Source organism: Eublepharis macularius, chromosome 9, assembly GCF_028583425.1.
Source record: "Eublepharis macularius isolate TG4126 chromosome 9, MPM_Emac_v1.0, whole genome shotgun sequence".
Lineage (NCBI taxonomy): Eukaryota > Metazoa > Chordata > Lepidosauria > Squamata > Eublepharidae > Eublepharis > Eublepharis macularius.
This window is the reverse complement of record NC_072798.1, coordinates 19,342,844-19,360,881: the sequence shown is the minus strand read 5'-3', so window position 1 is coordinate 19,360,881 and position 18,038 is coordinate 19,342,844. Positions and strand designations below refer to the sequence as shown.

Sequence of the window (18,038 nt, the reverse complement as noted above, 5' to 3'; positions counted from 1 at the left end):
GAAATTGAATAGGAAGCCTACAGGGAGATGGAAGTGGACCAGTCAAGCAGGCGATGTGTCCCAGCATTCACGGGCACCAGTGCATTGGAAGGACAAGCCACGCAGTGCTTAGGAGGGATATGAGAAGAGGGCCAGTCAGGTCATCAGGATCAATGCAGGGTGAGGGGAGAGGCCGAGTTGGAAGGGAAGACTTGGAAACATTTGTGCTAAGTTTAAAAGGCATCTGGCCCAGTGAGGGCAAGAGGTCAGTTGCCTTCCAAGGACTGGCTACAAGGCAGAACCACAGATATCAGACACCCATCCCTCCCCTCCCCAAATAATTTCCCCCTTCATCCCAAACTCTGCTTTCCCCTCTGCCCTCAGAAAGAACTGGGACCAGACAGGGAAGTTACAATGAAATTGATGATTAAAAAAGACAAAAGATTGAAAGTGAAACCAGGAGGGGAAGGAAGAGAAGGAGTGGCATGCCTGTGATGAACAGCCGGTCATCAGAAAGCAGGGTGGAGGTGGGCAGGACAAACAAAACCGAAAGAAACAGTCTGCAGAAGGAACAAATCAGAATGGGCTTTTAAAAAAGATCAGGGTAAAAGTGATCTCAAAAGAACTGGTTAAAAAACAGGAAGGGCAGGACCCAAAGTGAAAACTAAAGGCAAAAAAATGTGTGCAGAAATCAGGGAATAAATCGAAGTTTTATAGGGCCAGAACCAATAAGAAAAACCTGTGCGGAAAAGCCGAATTGTTGGATTAGAAAGTTGCAGTACCTCTTTCTGGCCACAGCTGCATCTGTGGCACCCAAGAGCAGCTCCCTCTTCTAGCAAAGCAGTGTCAGAATTCCTGACTGTTAAGAGTCCCTCGAAATGAATCGCACATGGTCAGATTGCATCTTTATATTTATTTCTGAGCTTAGCCCCGGAGCTTAGATCAAAAATTATTTCATTATTTGATTTGATTTATAATCCGCTCTCCCTGAAAGGAGGCTCAGAGCACAAGGGACCAGGACTGATGGGTGGAAGATATTTCCAGAAAATCTGTACAATGGGGGCAGGGAATAGGTTGCTTTAAAAGATGCACACATCCCAAACTGGAGAACATGCTGGCCAGGAGCTTGCAAGATCACAGTTGGAGTGGTGTGGTTGCCTAGCAGCTGAGTCATTGAGGCAAATGACACCTGATCGTCACCTGAGCAGAGAAAAAAGTGGTGGCAGACACTGGGGCAGTGAAGCAAGTGTCAGTGGGTAGAAAACGAGTGATGTTAAGCATGCGATGGCATTTACATCCCCCCAGAGTGTTTACCAGGTGCAGTGCATCATCTCAGATTTCTGCTCCTGAATTACCATCTTAAATAGACGGGGAATTGAAGTGGGGATGAGCCGTAGCTTGGTGATAAAGCATCTGGTTTGTAAAGAAAAGGCCCCGGGTCTAATTGCCAGTATCTCCAGTTCAGTAATCAGGTAGGAGCTGTAGAAAAGGCTCTCTGCCCAAGAGCCTGGAAAGTTACTGCCCAAATAGACAGTGTTGTGCTGGTGAGGCCAACAGTCTGTCCCAGGACAGGTCAACTTCATGGCATTAGCCACTCTTCCCATTGCCTGTTTGCGTGACTGAAAGGCCACCTGATTCCAAACAAGTCACTTTTGTGCAATGAGTACGTGAGTATATTCATTATTGCTGTTTTCAGTAAATGAAAACTTGTCTGAAGTTGCCAATTAAGCACCAGCCTTCATTTCAAGCCTCAGAAACATGTAATTGGAGATCCAGTTGTGGTTAAGGCACAGTTAATAGCGAGAAAAAGAAGCAAAGAATTTCCTTTTGTCTTCACTGTCTCCTCCGCCAGGCGAGTGGATGTGACACATTGTCACATACAGACATCATTTCTGTAGTTCACAGTAAGAATGTCAAGCATTTTGCCCCGCTATTGAAGTGGATGGGAAAAAAAAAACTTGAGGGAGAGGGAGAAACTGTTTGGAAACTTTCAGTCAGGCATTCCAAATTCTTGCGAAGGCATCCCAGAGCGATCGTTATTCTGAAGAAACTTCTGCTGAGCAGCGCTTGCGAGGCAGAAAGGGAGAAATATGAGAGAGCGGACAGCGGAGCTTGATTGTTTGCAGGAAAATCAGTTGGGAATTTTCATTCAGTGGGAAGTGGGAGAGGAGTGTGTGCGCGCGCATGAAATACATGCTGCACAGGGCCGGGCCTCTGAATCCCAGCTATTGGGGCTGCCTCTTCTTGCAAGTTTTAAAATGACAGAAGTTCCTCTACAATTCATTGCCACAAGTTTCAAATACAGGGTCAGGGATGCTGGAGACAAGCAGAATTCGCGGGGATAGGGGCTAAGCGTGCGCTAAGGAGGTACAGTGTGTTTGAGTCTGTGCATCAATGCAGAACTGCAGAAAACCTGCATATGTGTCAACTGATCTGTTTAAGATGATAGCATATATTTTATAATCTCAACAATATAACCTTGCATGTTGTTAAATTTTTAAAATAATAAACAGCCCAAGCGCTGTTTATCATTGACTAAAGATTAAAGACAGAAAAAGGTCATTTTCTTACTGAGCATTTAGACCGGCATGATTCGAATCTGGTAACACCTTAAAGATGAACAAGATTTTCTTGGGTATAAGCTTTCAAATGTCATGCTCCCTTCATCAGATTCAACTAGGAATAGAGTTCCTTGAGCCCTTATATCCCATTCAGGAGGTGGAAGGGATGTTGCAAAGAAGGGAGTCAGGATATAAAGGTACAATACAAAATAATCAGCTTGAATAGACCTACATGTTTCCCCTTATATTACCATAAGGACAAGAGATGCATTTGTTTTTAAAATGACTGGCATATCCCTGAAGAGGGGAGGACCCTGCAATTCCACTCCCCACTCCAGCTCATGATTATAATCATTTCTAATCCTGGTTTGGCAAGAATACTCCTGTGATACAGGGGAACTTCTCTGAGCAGCTCCATCTAAAACTGAATTATCTGTGGAGACAGATCAAGATGGGTAGCCATGTTAGTCTATCTGTAGCAGTGGAAAAGAGCAAGAGTCCAGTAGCACCTATAAGACTAACAAAATTAGTGGTAGGGTATGAGCTTTCGTGAGCCACAGCTCACTTCTTCAGCCACAGCTCACTCCTTCAGAAGTAAGCTGTGGAACAAAATAGATGGGTTAAGCAACAACCTAAAAATATATTAGAAAATATTTATTATAAATGTGCACAAATGTAGATTAAAAACAAGTTTAAAACATAAGGCCTGAATGGCAGGCTACATGTATATGCTAAAACTTGCTAAAACATCTCAAGGTACAGATGATGGTACAGAGCAATGACCAACACAAATAAAGCAAGGTACAGTAAAAAAACAGACGCGTTTCGGCCCTAAGGCCTTCCTCAGTGGTCAATTGTGAACAATTTATGATCAAACACACCAATCGTGAAATGTTCCCGGTATTTTATCTAGAGCTGTAACAAAAGAAGAAGGGGGGAGGAGAAAATGTCTTAATATAATATAGTCTATTATTAAGTGCTAGAATGATTTTAGGTAAAATACTGAATCAAAATTTACCTCTAGTCTTGTGTGATAAAATACAGTTATTGCAGTAGACCCAGGACTGCATCCACACAATGCTCTTCATTTATTGTTGTACTCTATAGAAAAAAATGTACCAAATTAGATAATTATTCCATAACAAGATCTTAAGCTGTGGCTCACAAAAGCTCATACCCTACCACTAATTTTGTTAGTCTTATAGGTGCTACTGGACTCTTGCTCTTTTCCACTGAACTATCTAAACTTTCCACATTACCTTGTAGACCAAGGGGCCCCTTTGTGCCTGCCAAGCAGCTCCTATGTGTTGCATCCTGCTCTGGGAGTAGTAAAAGTGCACAGTCATTTCACATGGAACGCTAACTAACTAGCCTGGCTGAGTGTCACTGTCACAACATGCATTCTAGAACACCCCCCTGTGGTGGCACAGTGCAGGGGGAAGTGACTAGGGTTGGGCAAGTGGTGTGTTCATCGAGGGACTTCAGAGATCTTTGAGAAACAGTCTGAAAAATGATGGTCATAGTCAGTGGCTGTAGATGACCATCAACATGCGTATCCTGCTCTGTAGACTTATCACAGTGCAGAGACAGCTACCTGATGCTGCCCTGCACAGAGTCAGACCGTTGGTCTATCATGGCCAGTGTTATCTGCTCCGGCTAGTGGAAGGTCTCTGTGGCCTCTGGTGGAGGTCCTTTTCCGTCACCTCATCCTTTTAACTGGAGATGCCAGGGATTGAACCCGAGACCTTGTGCCTGCAAAGCGGATGCTGTGCTATTCCTCTCCTCCCTGGCTTGCTTTCTGTGGCATGTGTATGTGTGTGTCTGGGGGCAGGGGAGGGAGGGTCTCGTGACCCATCCTGCTGTCCCACGGGCAGAGCCTCAAGCTTCCATACACAACTTTAAGCTTGAAGTTTCCCATGGAGCCACATGTTTATGACAATAGCTCCAAAATTATGCCTTGGAATTTAAGAGCGAGATTTCTTTGCCAGATAAGTCTTGTTGCCTTACAAGATCAGGGCAAAGGTCCATCTAGACCGGCACTGTGCCTCTGACATTGGCCAAGATGTCCCCTGGAGTTTCCAAGCTGAGCATTCTGGAGAAAGCAACTCCCTGTTGCACATCTCCAACAGGCGGAGGAGGTCTACTTCCTCTCAAGAGGAATGTGCTGTCCTTAGATACTCAAGCTAACATTCAGTCAGTCTCTTCATTAATTAAACACTTTTTGGGCAGTGCATACCATCCTTTCCTCCTCCATTTTATCACAGTAATCCTGTGAGAGAGGCTAGGCTGAGGGTGTGTGGCCCAAGGTTACTCAGCCAGCTTCATGGCGGAGTGGGCACTTGAACCTGGGCCTCCCAGACCATAGTCTTAGATCCAGAGGAATTAGCCGTGTTGGTCTATAGTCGCAAAATGGTAAAGAGTCTAGTAGCACCTTTAAGACTAACCAACTTTATTGTAGCATAAGCTTTCGAGAACCACAGTTCTCTTTGTCAGATGCATGGAGGGTGTGAAGAAACTGGCCAGAGATATATAGGTGGTGAGGAGAGGGGGAGCAGATCTGTTGCAAAAGTCATGAAAGAGGTGGAGTGCACAATTCAGGCTGGGTGTGACCCCTCCCCTCCATAGATGAATCTGAATGGAATGCCTGAACGGCAGTTACTTCTGATAATGAGAGAACCATCCAGAGTCTCTATTCAATCCAAGTCTGACTGAGTCAAATTTACATATGCATTCCAATTCAGCCGCTGCCTATTAGATTTTGCTTTTGAAGTGTTTCTGTTGAAGTATAGCGACTTTTAAGTCCTAGATAGAGTGTCCTGGTAGATTGAAGTGTTCTCCTACTGGTTTCTGGATATTGTCATTTTTGATGTCAGATTTGTGTCCATTTATTCTTTTGCACAGAGGTTGACTGGTTTGTCCTATGTACAGAGCAGAGGGGCATTGTTGGCATATAAGGGCATATATCACATTGGAGGATAAGCAGCTGTAAAATCCAGAGATTGTGTAGTTGACAACATTGGGTCCTGTAATTGTATTTTCTGGATAGATATGTGGGCAGAGTTGGCATCTGGGTCTGTTGCAGGGTCTGATCTTACATTCTAACCACCATCTGGTTCTAATAATATCACTTACTGGAGAAATCTGTCTCATCTTTTCGAAACTTGGTCATCTATGCTAGTAGCTATCCCATATCTTCTGGGAATGAATTCTATAAGATGCTTATACATGGCATACAGTTTGATGTGGAAGAACTGAAAGAATATGATGCCGTTTCTGAAGGAATCCAGGTGATACAGAGACTAGGTTAATTTCCTTGATTTGTTCAGAGTTCAGCAACAGCAATGTAACAAAATACACTATCCACAGGTAAAGGTAAAGGTAGTCCCCTGTGCAAACACCGAGTCATTACTGACCCATGGGGGGATGTGGCATCACGATGTTTTCTTGGCAGACTTTTACGGAGTGGTTTGCCATTGCCTTCCCCGGTCATCTACACTTTACCCCCAGGAAACTGAGGGCCAAACTACAAGTGACGCCTGATACAGGTTGGACACTTGTCAGCTTCCCTCAAGTTTTGATGGGAAATGTAGGCAGCTTGGCGGAATGTTGGACAAGTGACAGTTGAAAAGTCCGTTGGACAGCAGTCGGAGAGCGAAGCTGCGAGACCAGGACGCCTACATTTCCCATCAAAACTTGAGGGAAGCTGACAAGTGTCCAACCTGTGTCATTCGTCACTTGTATCTTGGCCCTGAGTTGAGTACTCATTTTACCGACCTCAGAAGGATGGAAGGCTGAGTCAACCTTGAGCCAGCTACCTGAACCCAGCTTACGCCAGGATCGAACTCAGGTCGTAAGCAGAGCTTGGGCTCCAGTACTGCAGCTTACCACTCTGCACCACGGGGCTATGAAATATGCTTAAACCCCATGGGACTTAAAAACATGTAACAATGTCCTGGATTTGGACTGCTGCTGATCATTAATAACCAAAATACATGACCTATCAAAACAGTAAAAAGGATCTGTCTTCCTGAGCTTATGATGCAGCATTAGCAGCGTAGAGATGGCTGAGCCTGCCGCCCCCCCTTCCTTCTTCTCCTTTTTATTTTATTTTTTGCTTTTATTCAGGAAACATTGGAAAGACATGCTGGTAGATGGCACCAGGGCGTGGGGTTAACACAGTGGTGTGGAGTCGTGACAGCAGTAAGAACTGTTAATAGTTTGCATTGAGCAGTTTCCCATGAGAAGCACAAAAATACTGGAATGCCATAAATAGCTTATGGTATTTGTGTTTCCTGCCGACAAAGAGGGGGGAAATTGGCTGGTTTTTAACCATCTGTATGTCACACTCACAGTCAGGCATCTGGCCATGGCTTCAGTGGGTGTGTCTCATTTGTTCAGCAGCGCCCTGGGATAGAAAGACTCAAGAGGAACTATCCCTGCTCGTTGGTCAGAAGAAAAGCAGTCTCCCAGCTACTGCATGCTTGTAGGTATGCTTGATCAATTTCTACCCTGAGAAATTACTTGCAAGGAAACTATTGATCTGCTGAGTCCAGTATCCATGCCGTTTTGCTGTGGCCAGTGGCATTTATCCTACCTTAGAATAAGGTCGAATTAAGCAGAAGAGCTGCTTAAATTGGAGGAAGATTCTCTAGGTTGGAAGAAGGCTTCAAACTTTGCTTGGAGAAGTGGTAGGATCAGTGCCAGAGCCTTTTGTTTTCTCTGTATCCTTTGTCAATTTCTGTAGCATGTTTCTTCCTGTAGCCTTACTAGTTGGAACTGTTGTCCAAAGCTGCATTTGATTAATGTGGGGTGAGGACATCAATTCCACCTTCAGGAGGAGCTGCCATTGTTAGTTCTTTGAAAGCACACAGTTGCTGATTGGCTAGTCATACCTTGTGGGCTTAGGGTGGCCAGGTTGCCTGCTATGGAAGGTAGCCTCCTGCCCTGGATCTCCATCCCTCACTCAATAGGGCAGCAGGGATGGGTATAGGAGGGAATGGCCTGCCACAATGCTTAAATGTAACTTTCAGCCGTGCCCCCAGAAGTGCTGTCATGCAATACGCTAGGAATTTTCCAGATCACTATGGTTTTTACCATAGAGTTTCAGAGAAATCCTAGAGCTTCACTCAACAGTGATGTCACTTCCAGATATGCAGCTGTAAGTGACATTGCAGTGGCATACAACACTGTTTCACAAGGTTTCTGCCTGGGTTGTCAGTGGGCTGGCAACCTTGTGTGGACTTGGGCTGCATATATTGGTGAGAGTGGGTGGGGAAGTGACCCTGCAGTTCTCCGATGCTAACAGCACTCCAATGGATGAAGTGACAATTGCATGCCTTGTTCTGTCCAGAAAATGCCAGTTACAGTCTCAGCAAGCCTCCATTTGCCTTGGAAGCAAGTTGGGACAAAAGAGGGGGTTAGTCCTTCAAGCTGCACACAATTTCACTGTTTGAATCCTGCTCTCCCACTCTGCTGTCAGCACTTTAAAGGGCAAAATGTGTGTAAAGCAACTGCTTTGCCCCTGGTTCAGTCTATTAGAATACGCAACTTCTACTGTAGAAGAAAAGAAGTACCTAAAAGGTGCAACACATGGGAAAGCCAGTCAGACAGGGATGTTTGCTAAACGTCCTTACCTTGTTGTCTCCAGAATGCAACTTTTTCCTGTTCCCTATCTGGTCTGGTCTCTTTTCTTACCACCACCACCCCCGCCACCTATGTAGCTAGTGACTTACCTGTCTCTCTCTCGCTCTCTATGCTGCAATGTTAGTTCCTAAACAAACTTTGGTTTGTTCTCTGCTCAGTAAGTACCCACTCTGCTGACCCAGTGCTGACATCTGCAACTGAAAGATCTCAGGGTGCTGGGGGAAAGATCTTGCTCTGCCTGAAACCCTGGAAAGTTGTGGACAGCCAGAGGAAACAGTTCTGAGTGAGATGGGCCAATGGTCTGGGTCAGTACAGGGCAGATCTGTATCTTCTAGGCAATGAGAACTTGTTCCTGGTGGTGGAAAGTATCATCAAGCTGTAGCCAACTTATTTGACCCCTGCTGAGGTTTTCAAGATAAGCAACTAACAGAGATGGTTTGCCATTGCCTCCCTCTGCTACCCTGGTCTTCTTTGGAGGTCTCCCGTCCAATTACAAACCAAGGCTGACCTTGCTTGGTTTCTGAGACCAAGTTTGCCTGGGCTATGTAGGTGTACTAGTCCTTATGAGGGTAAATTTTTGCTTTTGGATGTCTGTGCCAAGTGTATGAGGGTTTTTGTTTTGTTTCTGCTGCAGCAGCGTAAGTGGTTAAGTGGCTGAGTTGTGAACCAGCACTCTGCTGGTTCAAATCCCACTACTGCCATGAGCTGAGCAGGCGGCCTTGGGTAAGCCACTCCTCTCAGCCCCAGATGGATTGTGGGGATAATAATAACACTGATTTTGTTCACCACTCTGAGGGGGGCACTCAGAGTGGTATATAAGCAGTATATAAGCACATTGTTGTTGTTATTGTTGTTATTATAAGGTAGCTTATACATTTAAACATATAAACACATTGAACAGGAGGAGAAACTCTGGATTGCTTTGCACAGTAGGCACAGAAGCCACAAGGCACAGCCCATTAGAAGCCCCTTGAGGCATATATCCATGCCCAAAGCCTCATGGCTTTTGTGGGTACCGTGCCAAGCACCCCTGGGTTTATTTCCCCTCCTTGTTCAGTCTGTCTCCATCAGCGTGAGGTCTGCAACTCGTCTCCCATGAAGGTGAAGACCTTCCCACAGCCATGCATGTCCTCCCCACCCCCCTACATGATAAGTGTCCTCACCTCACTGTCTGCCTGAGAATACAAAAATAAAGGGCATCGGCAAGTGTCTGGCAGGACATAACCCATGGGTTCTGGGCTGTGTTTGGTTTACTTGTGGTGTGGGCCTGTTTCACGTCCAACCTCAGTCCACAGCTGCCTCATTAAAATAAACAGGAAAAATCTGAAGTCCATCCTTTCCTATGCGTCCTGTCTCAGCTCCTTAACAGAAGCACTCCCCACTCCCTTTCCCAACAGAACACGAGTTTTAAAAGTGTACTGCTTGAGACCAGAAACTGGAGCCATCAGTAAATTCCTCCAGCTCTTTGTCGTGAGACAGGGAAGCCTATATCTGAAGCTTGTTTGATTCGTTACTGTTAGGGATGCTGTGAATTTCAGAAGTGCTCGATAGGGATGGAATCCTCCAGGTGGTGGCTGGAGATCTGGAATTACAACTGATCCCCAGGCAACAGAGATCCGTTCCCCTGTAGAAAATGGCTGCTTTGAAGAGTGGACTCTATGACATTATACCCTGCTGATTCCATCTCCTCTCCTCCCCAAACCCTGCCCTCCCCAGACTTCACCCCCAAATTTACCTGAATTTTCAACCCTATGCTTGCCAGTCCATGTTTCTGTTTTACTGTGACTCTGAGAGCCAAGCTACGAGAGATGAATTACATGAGGAGCACGTGAAAGGAGTCGCAATGTTAGCTGGGAAGCTGAGTTCTAAAAGAGATTGGAAGGCTTTGTTAATTTCCCCTCTCTACAAAGCAGCAAAGATGGTTCCTCAGAGGGTTTGTTAATTTCACCTTTGCCTCAGAAGGCTCTGTCAGTTTCACTTCCCCTTTTAAGAGGCAAAGAAGAAATAAACAAACCTTCTGAGGAGCTATCTCCCTGGCTCTGTCCAGAGGGGAAATTGACAAAGCCTTCTGATCTCTTTTAAAACTCAGCTTCCCAGCTAACATTGTGACACCCTTCACGTACTCCTCCTCGAGTAATTCGTCTTTTGTAGCTTAGCTCTGAGACATGCTGATCACCTGTTTCTCTTTGGCTCAGCAACAAATGACTTGGATACCCGCTGAAAAGGTTTGTGTTGGATTTTTGCACACCTGCATGAGCGCAAAAATTCTGCAAATCCAAATCGCTTGGCAGTTGTAACAGATTGCACGTTTTACAAAGCCTGGAAGTGCGGTACACAAACCGTTATAGGACCAGCAGCGTAGTATGCCTGTAAGGTACCCGGGGCAAAGACGTGGCCACCCTGTCCGCCGCAGCCGCCTGTGCCCTTTGGGAGGCAGGTTTTGCTGCTTGCAGCTGACAGGGCCACCAGCTCGCTAGGTGCTCACTGGGTGCCAACAGCTGGTTGCCCCATCAGCCACAAGCGGTGAAAGTGGCCTTCCCAAGGGTGCAGTGGCGCGGTTGAGTGGAGATTGCTCCATGCCCTTGGGGAGGCCACCCAAGCTGCCCGTGCGCTCATGGGGTGGCCGGCTTGCAGGGCCCTGAGCCAGCTTTCCTGCAGTGGGCCGAGCTCGCTGCGGTGGTGCGGGCAGCTGCTGCATAGGGGGGTAGCCGCGTCCTGCACAGCCCGCTGCAGGAAGGCCGGCTCAGTGCCCAGTGAGCCGGCCACCCCATCAGCCTGCAGGGGGGGGGGGTTACGGGCAGCATCCCCAAGGGCGCGATGCAGTCTCTTGCACTCCCCCCTGCAAATTTTGCGCCCGGGGCAACCGCCCCTTAAGAGTTAATCCCTCACAGAATCAGAGAGCTTTGAGTGGCAGTCTACTGCAAGGGATCTGATTGGGTAGCATGAGCTGGAAAGAGGAGGGTCTGTTTTCAGCCCTAGCGGAGAGGATTTGAGTGTGAAGCATTGGTAGACAAGTCCTAATGGAGAGCAGTTTTAACACTGGCAGGAGAACTGTGGAAAGATTTAGGAAGTAGGTGCAGACTTCCAAACAGGGCCCAAGAAAGGGGATAGATTTTCTAAGTCTGTGTGCGAGTGTGCATGTGCAAGAAGCCAGTTGTGCTGTAGTGCGCCATTAAGAAGGAATATATTGAAGCAACCGGCTGAACAGCAGCAAACGGGTCAATGAACAGTCTGTCAAAAATTTGGTTGATCGTGCCTGGCAAACAGAATGTGAGCTGAACTGGTTGGTGTTTCATCATGCCAGAAGTTGCAGGAAAAGAGTCAGGAGGGTTGGCAAGGGGGAGAAAATAGTGGCAAGGGGGTGACATTGCCCCAAGCTTTGCCTCTGGAAGAGCAAGGAGCAGCAATTCTTGTCCTTCCTCACTCCACACCACCCCCAATCCGCATGGTTGTTCCTCCAGGCTCTCGTGACCTCATTACAGATCACTGCAAAGGTCAGAAATAGCAGCAGCAATGGGGAGGAAAGCTGGGAACGTACCATTTTCTGCACATGGAGTGGTTGGATACTGCCCAGTATCTGATCCATAGAGGAAGAATATACAAACATCCAATTTTCTCCCTCTAATGCCTTGCGCAAAAGTGGGTTGTTCTGTGACATTGCATGCTTGCCTGGTGTTATGGTGACAAGGTGCACAACTTTTGATAAGATTAGAATGAAAGAAAACATCGCCCCCTCCTCTCCGCGCAATACTACGTATGGAATGCTAACCAATCCCCTGATGGCAAACGCCGTGTTTATTTTTAATGAAAGAATAACATTGCTGAGTTGACCTCCGTTTCCCCAGCTGCTGTTCTTCCATCATAATGGTACACTGGACCGTTTCCAATTGCTGGCTTTCTTTCTTCATTTGGATTGGGAGTTTGTATATGTTAACTTAAACATCTGCATTAACATGGCCTGTCATACAGCTGGCCATCCAAACAAGTAGCCAGAAGCAGTCTCTTCTGAAACAGATCATAAATGCTTATGGCCACGTTCCAGTGGTAGTCACTAGTGGCCCTGGATGGGGACGGACATCTCTAGGTCCAGCAACAGATGCATCCATCAAACTCAATGGGACCCAGATGAGCAGCTCAACCACATCTGGATTAGCTGTATGCTCAGATCTCCCTTCTGGAATGAGGCGGAGATACGGAGAAGATCAAGAGGGATTAAGCAGCTGCAAGGGTGGTGGGGAAGGACAGTTGCATAGGAAAAGACAGCGGCCTTTAATCCAGATACATTTGGAGGTATTCTATTTCAATGCGTCAATGATATTCACTGCTAAAGTAAGGATGAGGGAATTTCCCCTATTCTGTTCCTCAGTATTTCAGAATGTCCCTCTTCCCTGAACTACTCTCCTCCATAATTCTAATATAACCAGGAGAATTTCAGAATTCTCTGAAATTACACATTTCAGAATGTGTAGCCTGATGAACCTTGCCCTCCCTTCAATTCATTTGAATTCTCCCTGCCAATAGTGCTCTCCAGGGCTTTTTTTCTGGGGAAAGAGGTGGTGGAACTCAGTGGGTTGCCAGCACAGGGGGCAACTCTTGGAGGGAGGTGGTGCCCCTGGTACCACATGCGCGCGCGCAAAGTGCATGCATGCTCCCAGGGCCAATGATGTCACTTTGGGTCAGCTGGAACAGTGGGGGGGGGAGTTTTTAAAAGTTTAAATTACCCTCTGCGAAAATGGTCACATGGCTGGTGGCCCTGCCCCCCGATCTCCAGACAGATTGCCCAGCGGCGCAGAGGGCAATCTAAACTCCCCTCTGTCTGGAGATCAGGGGATGGGGCCACCAGCCATGTGACCATTTTCAAGAAGTTCCGGAATTCCGTTCCACCACGTTCCAGCTGAAAAAAAGCCCTGGTGCTCTGTCACTTGTGATTTGGGTTGGGAAATCATGCATGTGTTTGTGTGTCATCTTAAAATTTTCTTCCCGTCATGCCATGATCTCAGCCTCAGTTGGACCTTCGCATGCTTGGTAAGTGCATTTTAAAAACTGCGGGCAGCTCTGTCCATGGGACTCCCAGCATGATGTATAGTTGCGCCCCCACCCTGTGCACTCATGTACTTGGAGAAAGGAGTGGGGTTGCTTTCTCTTCTCAAGTGACACATGACGCTTGTGCATCAAATTCTGATGGCCTTTTCCTCTTCACCCTCCCCCCATGCTATCAGGTGGATATATTATTTATCTAGTCCTACAAGTTTGTTTGGTGCGTTGTTGTTGTTTTTGTATTTTATACAGAGTTTTTCTTTATGCTTTGAAAAATACTATGAGAAGGGAGCTTTGTGACCGACACCAGGGATGGCCAGTCGGTGCTGCTTAAGTCCATCTTTTGCGGAAAACCAAAAGAACCGTGGCATCTGTCTGAAATGTTACAAATGTGTAGTCACAGCAGGCCCACTATTGAAATTATCTGACTTTATACAAATCCTTCAAACTCCTTTTGTTCTTTGCGTTGCCAGAGGAGGGAGTGACTGCCCTGTTCTCTGCTGCTCTGCAGCGCCACCGATGCAGCTGTCTGGAAGATGGTATTGCAGCTATCAGCGGCCAGTGTTCTCTCTGGCCTGGCTCCTCACTTTGACCAACTTGGGAACTTCATAGATCTCCTTGCTTCCTTACCAGACTCCCGCTCTGAGAGTCACAACTCTCCGCTTTAATGTAAGCTCCCCCCGCAATCTTCAATAGAACAGTGAAGCAGAAAGCTGTTCAGATCGCACAATATGTTTGGCCTGAAAGGGCAATAAAATGATATGTACATTTGCATACAAACACGAGCACACAGTTTTGCGGCTTTATCACAGTACGTATAAATATTACAGCTCTTTCATTCCAAATATCCAACCCTTTCTGCCGTCCCTCGTGTCCAGAATGTTTTTAATGGTCTTGCTAAAGAGATCCATCTTCATTTTCAGTGACTCGTTGTCTTTGGATCATTACTGCCTCCTCATTATAAGAGAGTTCTGTTTTCTGCCAATCTGGACAATGCTAACTGCTGCCCAAATGGTGCTTTGAGTCAGTTTCCATTCACCATCCGTTCCAATGGCGATTTCCTGTTTCATTATGGTACAAATTCTGGAGATTAAAACTTGGAAGGGAAAACCAGGGAGGGGAGGGGGAAATATTTTTTCAGCTTGGCTGGAAACAAGAGCAGCAAACTCCACAGCCTGCCATCACTTGGTAGCAGAGTCAGCCTAGAGGTTGTGATGTTGGACGTTAATGTCTGGGGAAATCAAGTTAAGTGAGTAATTTTTTATTAATAGCAGTGAACAGATGGCTCTGGTAGGATATTCTGTTGGGCAAACACCTGTCTCAAACTGCCTGTGCTATTTGAGATGTTGAGATTTGTAAGGAGTTGTGCTGGATGTTTTGGCTAAAGGGTTGTTCTCATGCAAAATCACAGGAATCATAGAATCATAGGGTTGGAAGAGACCTCTAGGGTCATTTAGTCCAACCCCCTGCACAGTGCAGGAAATTCACAACTACTTCCCCTCCCACACTCCCAGTGATCCCTGCTCCATGCCCAGAAGATGGCAAAACACCGGTAGGATCCCTAGCCAAACTGGCCTGGGGAAAATTGCTCCCTGATCCCAAAGTGGTGATCGGCCTTACCCTGGACGTGTAAGAAGGGACCATGAGAACTAAGCACTGATGTTTCCCTTCCTGCCCTCCCCCTCATGATCTGCCCAGGTTCACAGAATCAGCACTGTTGTCAGATGGCCATCTAGCTTCTGCTTAAAAATCTCCAAAGGAGAGCCCACCACCTCCTGAGGAAGACTGTTTCGCTGAGGGACCACTCTAATGGTCAGGAAATTCTTCCTAATGTTTAGCCAAAAAGTCTTTTGATTTAATTTCAACCCATTGGTTCTGATCCAACCTTCTGGGGCCATGGAAAACAACTCCATGCCATCCTCTATATGACAGCCTTTCAAGTACTTGAAGATGGTTATCATATCATGTCTCAGTTGTCTCCTCTAAAGGCTAAACATACCAAGCTCCTTCAACCTTTCCTCATGGGACTTGGTCTCCAAACCCCTCACCATCTTTGGAAACAGTTTGACATGGCAACTGCTGCCCTGTGGAAACTAGCATCGTACATACCTGCTGGTCTTCACAGGTTTGCCTCCAAGGCAGTCTGAAAAGTTGCCACATTTTTTGTTAAATGTACCCTGGTCCTGTATGCTGGTCCTGAATACGCAAGAATGAAGCAGGTTCCTGTAATTTATCCTCATGACAGAGAAAGCTTGACCTATTACATCTGGAGAGAATTTTTTTTCTCATTTCCTATAATGCTTCAGAACATGGGGTTATGCTGTGAACCTGAGGTACACTGAATTCAAGATGGAGCTAAAGCAAATACTTCATATAACAACAACAGTGTGCTTATATACCACCCTTCTGGACAGATTAGTGTCCGTTCAGAGTAGTGAGCAAAGTCAGTGTTATTATTATCCCCACAATACAGCTGGGGAACTGGGGTTGAGGAGGAGTGGCTTACCCAAGGCCACCTGCTGAGCTCATAGCAGGAGTGGGACTCGAACCAACAGAGTGCTAATTCACAGCCCAACTACTTAACCATTATGCTACAGTAGCATACCCATGGAAGTAGTGGGATTCAAACCAGCAGAGTGCTGATTTGCATCCCAGCCACTTAATCACTAAGCGTTTCATACAGTGAGTAGTTGACCTGTGGAACGCATTGCCACCATATGTCCTTGGGTGGATTTAAAAGTGGATTGCAGAGATTTATGGAAGCCATGTCCATCCTTGGCTTTTAACTGTGATAGCTGAATAGGACCTCTAGTACAAAGAATGATTTCAGGGTTGCCGTATGCCTACTAGCGCTCCTGTTGCCAGCAGGAGAAAGAATAAAAGGGGGGAAATGCTGTTGGCGATGGCGTGACATCACTTTTGGGTTTCCCTAGAAGTGATGCCACACCTCTCTAGGAATCACAGAGCTGTCTTGGCTACTTTTATGTTCTGTGTATCAAGCTGGTGTTAAATCAAAAAGAGTCCAGTAGCACCTTTAAGACTAACCAACTTTATTGTAGCATAAGCTTTTGAGAATCACAGTTCTCTTCGTCAGATGCACTCTCGCTGCTGGGAAGTTATGTGGTAGAGTGCAGCAGGAGTTGACCCTCAGCATGCACAGCTGCATTGACCAAGGACAAAACTGTTAATGTGACCATAGGCTCATAAGATCACATTAAAAGTTGGCCTTTCTTGCAAGAACTGTCTTCTTATTTGCAGGTGATAGATCATATGAGCAGGGTCCGCACTCTCGGGCATTTAAACTTGTACGGTTCAACTCACATGAAGATTCTCTAGAGATCCAGTGTGGCGTAGTGGTTAGAGTATTGGTCTGGATCTGGGAGATCCAGGTTTGAATCCCCACTCTGCCATGGAAGTTTGCTGGGTGATCTTGGGCCAGCAACATGCGGCCAGCCGAACTACCTCATAGGGTTGTCGTGATGATAAAATGGAGGGGAGAAGAATAATGTAAGCCATCTTGGATCTCCACTGGGGAGAAAGGCAGGGTATAAAAGAAGTAAGTGAATAAATACGTGAGGGGGAAGAGAGGCAAACCTGAGTCACGCCAAGCTGTTTATGAATCATTTCCCAGAAACCTCATTTACAAGCTGCAGACTGGGAGGTGGGGAGGAGGTGTTAGATGTCTGCATGAGCCTGCAGGGAAAAATTCCTTGCATATAAAAAGCTAGTCTGTCAGGGAAGAAGCTTCTGACAAGTCTTCTCCCTGATATGCCATTTTTCTTTGTGCAGGGAGAATTCTGAGGTGTGTGCGCGCATGCAGAATGTTCAAACATACAGCTGCCTTCCCGCCTGCAACCTGAAATAGTCTATTCCAGTAAAAGATTAAACCACTTGGTTCAGTTGAATAGCACTGGGTTGTATCTTGTCTTTATCTATAGATTTTATTATGGTGAACGATATCTTGTAATTGTCTAATGCTATGATTCTTCTTGAGTGGCAGAACAGCATCCTACAAACAGAAAAACAAGTGTATGAAATAGATCCCCCACACTCTCGCTGACCTCTGTGTACCACTTGAAATGGTTCCTCCCGGTTAGAGCTTTTTACCATTTGGATTCTACCAAAAACATATAATAATTTAAAATAATGCAAATGGTAAATATAAATAGCCGTAACATGATAGTGAAACAAGGCAGATAAAATAAAGATATGCATAAAAGAAGAGGGCAGTGAGAAAAATAATCAGCAAAAACACGGGATAAACAAGAGCGCACGGTGTAGCACATACTCCATGCCCAGAAGATGATGGTCTTACGTAGCATGTAGCACGTATGCGAAAAGAGGCCATTCAGAGCTCTCAGAAGACAGCATCCCACATCGGGTGGCAACCAGGAGGGTTGAGGATTTACCAGGTGGCTGGAGGGCTAGCTCATGACATCAGCCCATCACCAGGGGCTGTTGGGGACACTCTGGTATTTGGGCAAAGCTCTATGGTAACCATAGAGTTTCGCTCAAATGCCAGAGCACCCCTGGCTTCTCCTGGTGAATCACTGACATCACTTCTGGGCACATGGGGAGTGATGTCAGCTCATTGTGACGCTGCTAACGTTGCTCCCCATTTCCTACCATTTTTTCCCCACCAGCCGAGTGGTGGCAGGAAGCTCCTGCTGGCAATGGGGGAATTTGGTGTTGTCAGTGGGGGAATGGTAAACCTAATCCCACCACATCTTTGTTTGCTACAAGAAAGAACTGCTTCTCATGGAGGCTAACCTAAGCTCCCTACAAGATACAACTTGTCTCAGCTTCGCTTTCAGCTAG

General features: G+C 46.2%; 1 protein-coding gene across 2 annotated transcripts in view; it reads left to right on the top strand.

Annotated features, from left to right (window-relative positions):
* Positions 1-18,038, top strand: part of CALD1 (caldesmon 1) — a 231,441-nt gene that overhangs the window by 83,227 nt on the left and 130,176 nt on the right. The window contains exon 1 of one of the 2 annotated variants that reach the window (XM_054988477.1): positions 6,979-7,027. The exons of the other annotated variant lie outside the window; for it this stretch is intronic. The gene's annotated coding sequence lies outside the window, so the exon portion shown is untranslated. Of the gene's footprint in view, positions 1-6,978; positions 7,028-18,038 lie in introns of those variants that run through there. 2 annotated transcript variants of the gene reach the window in all.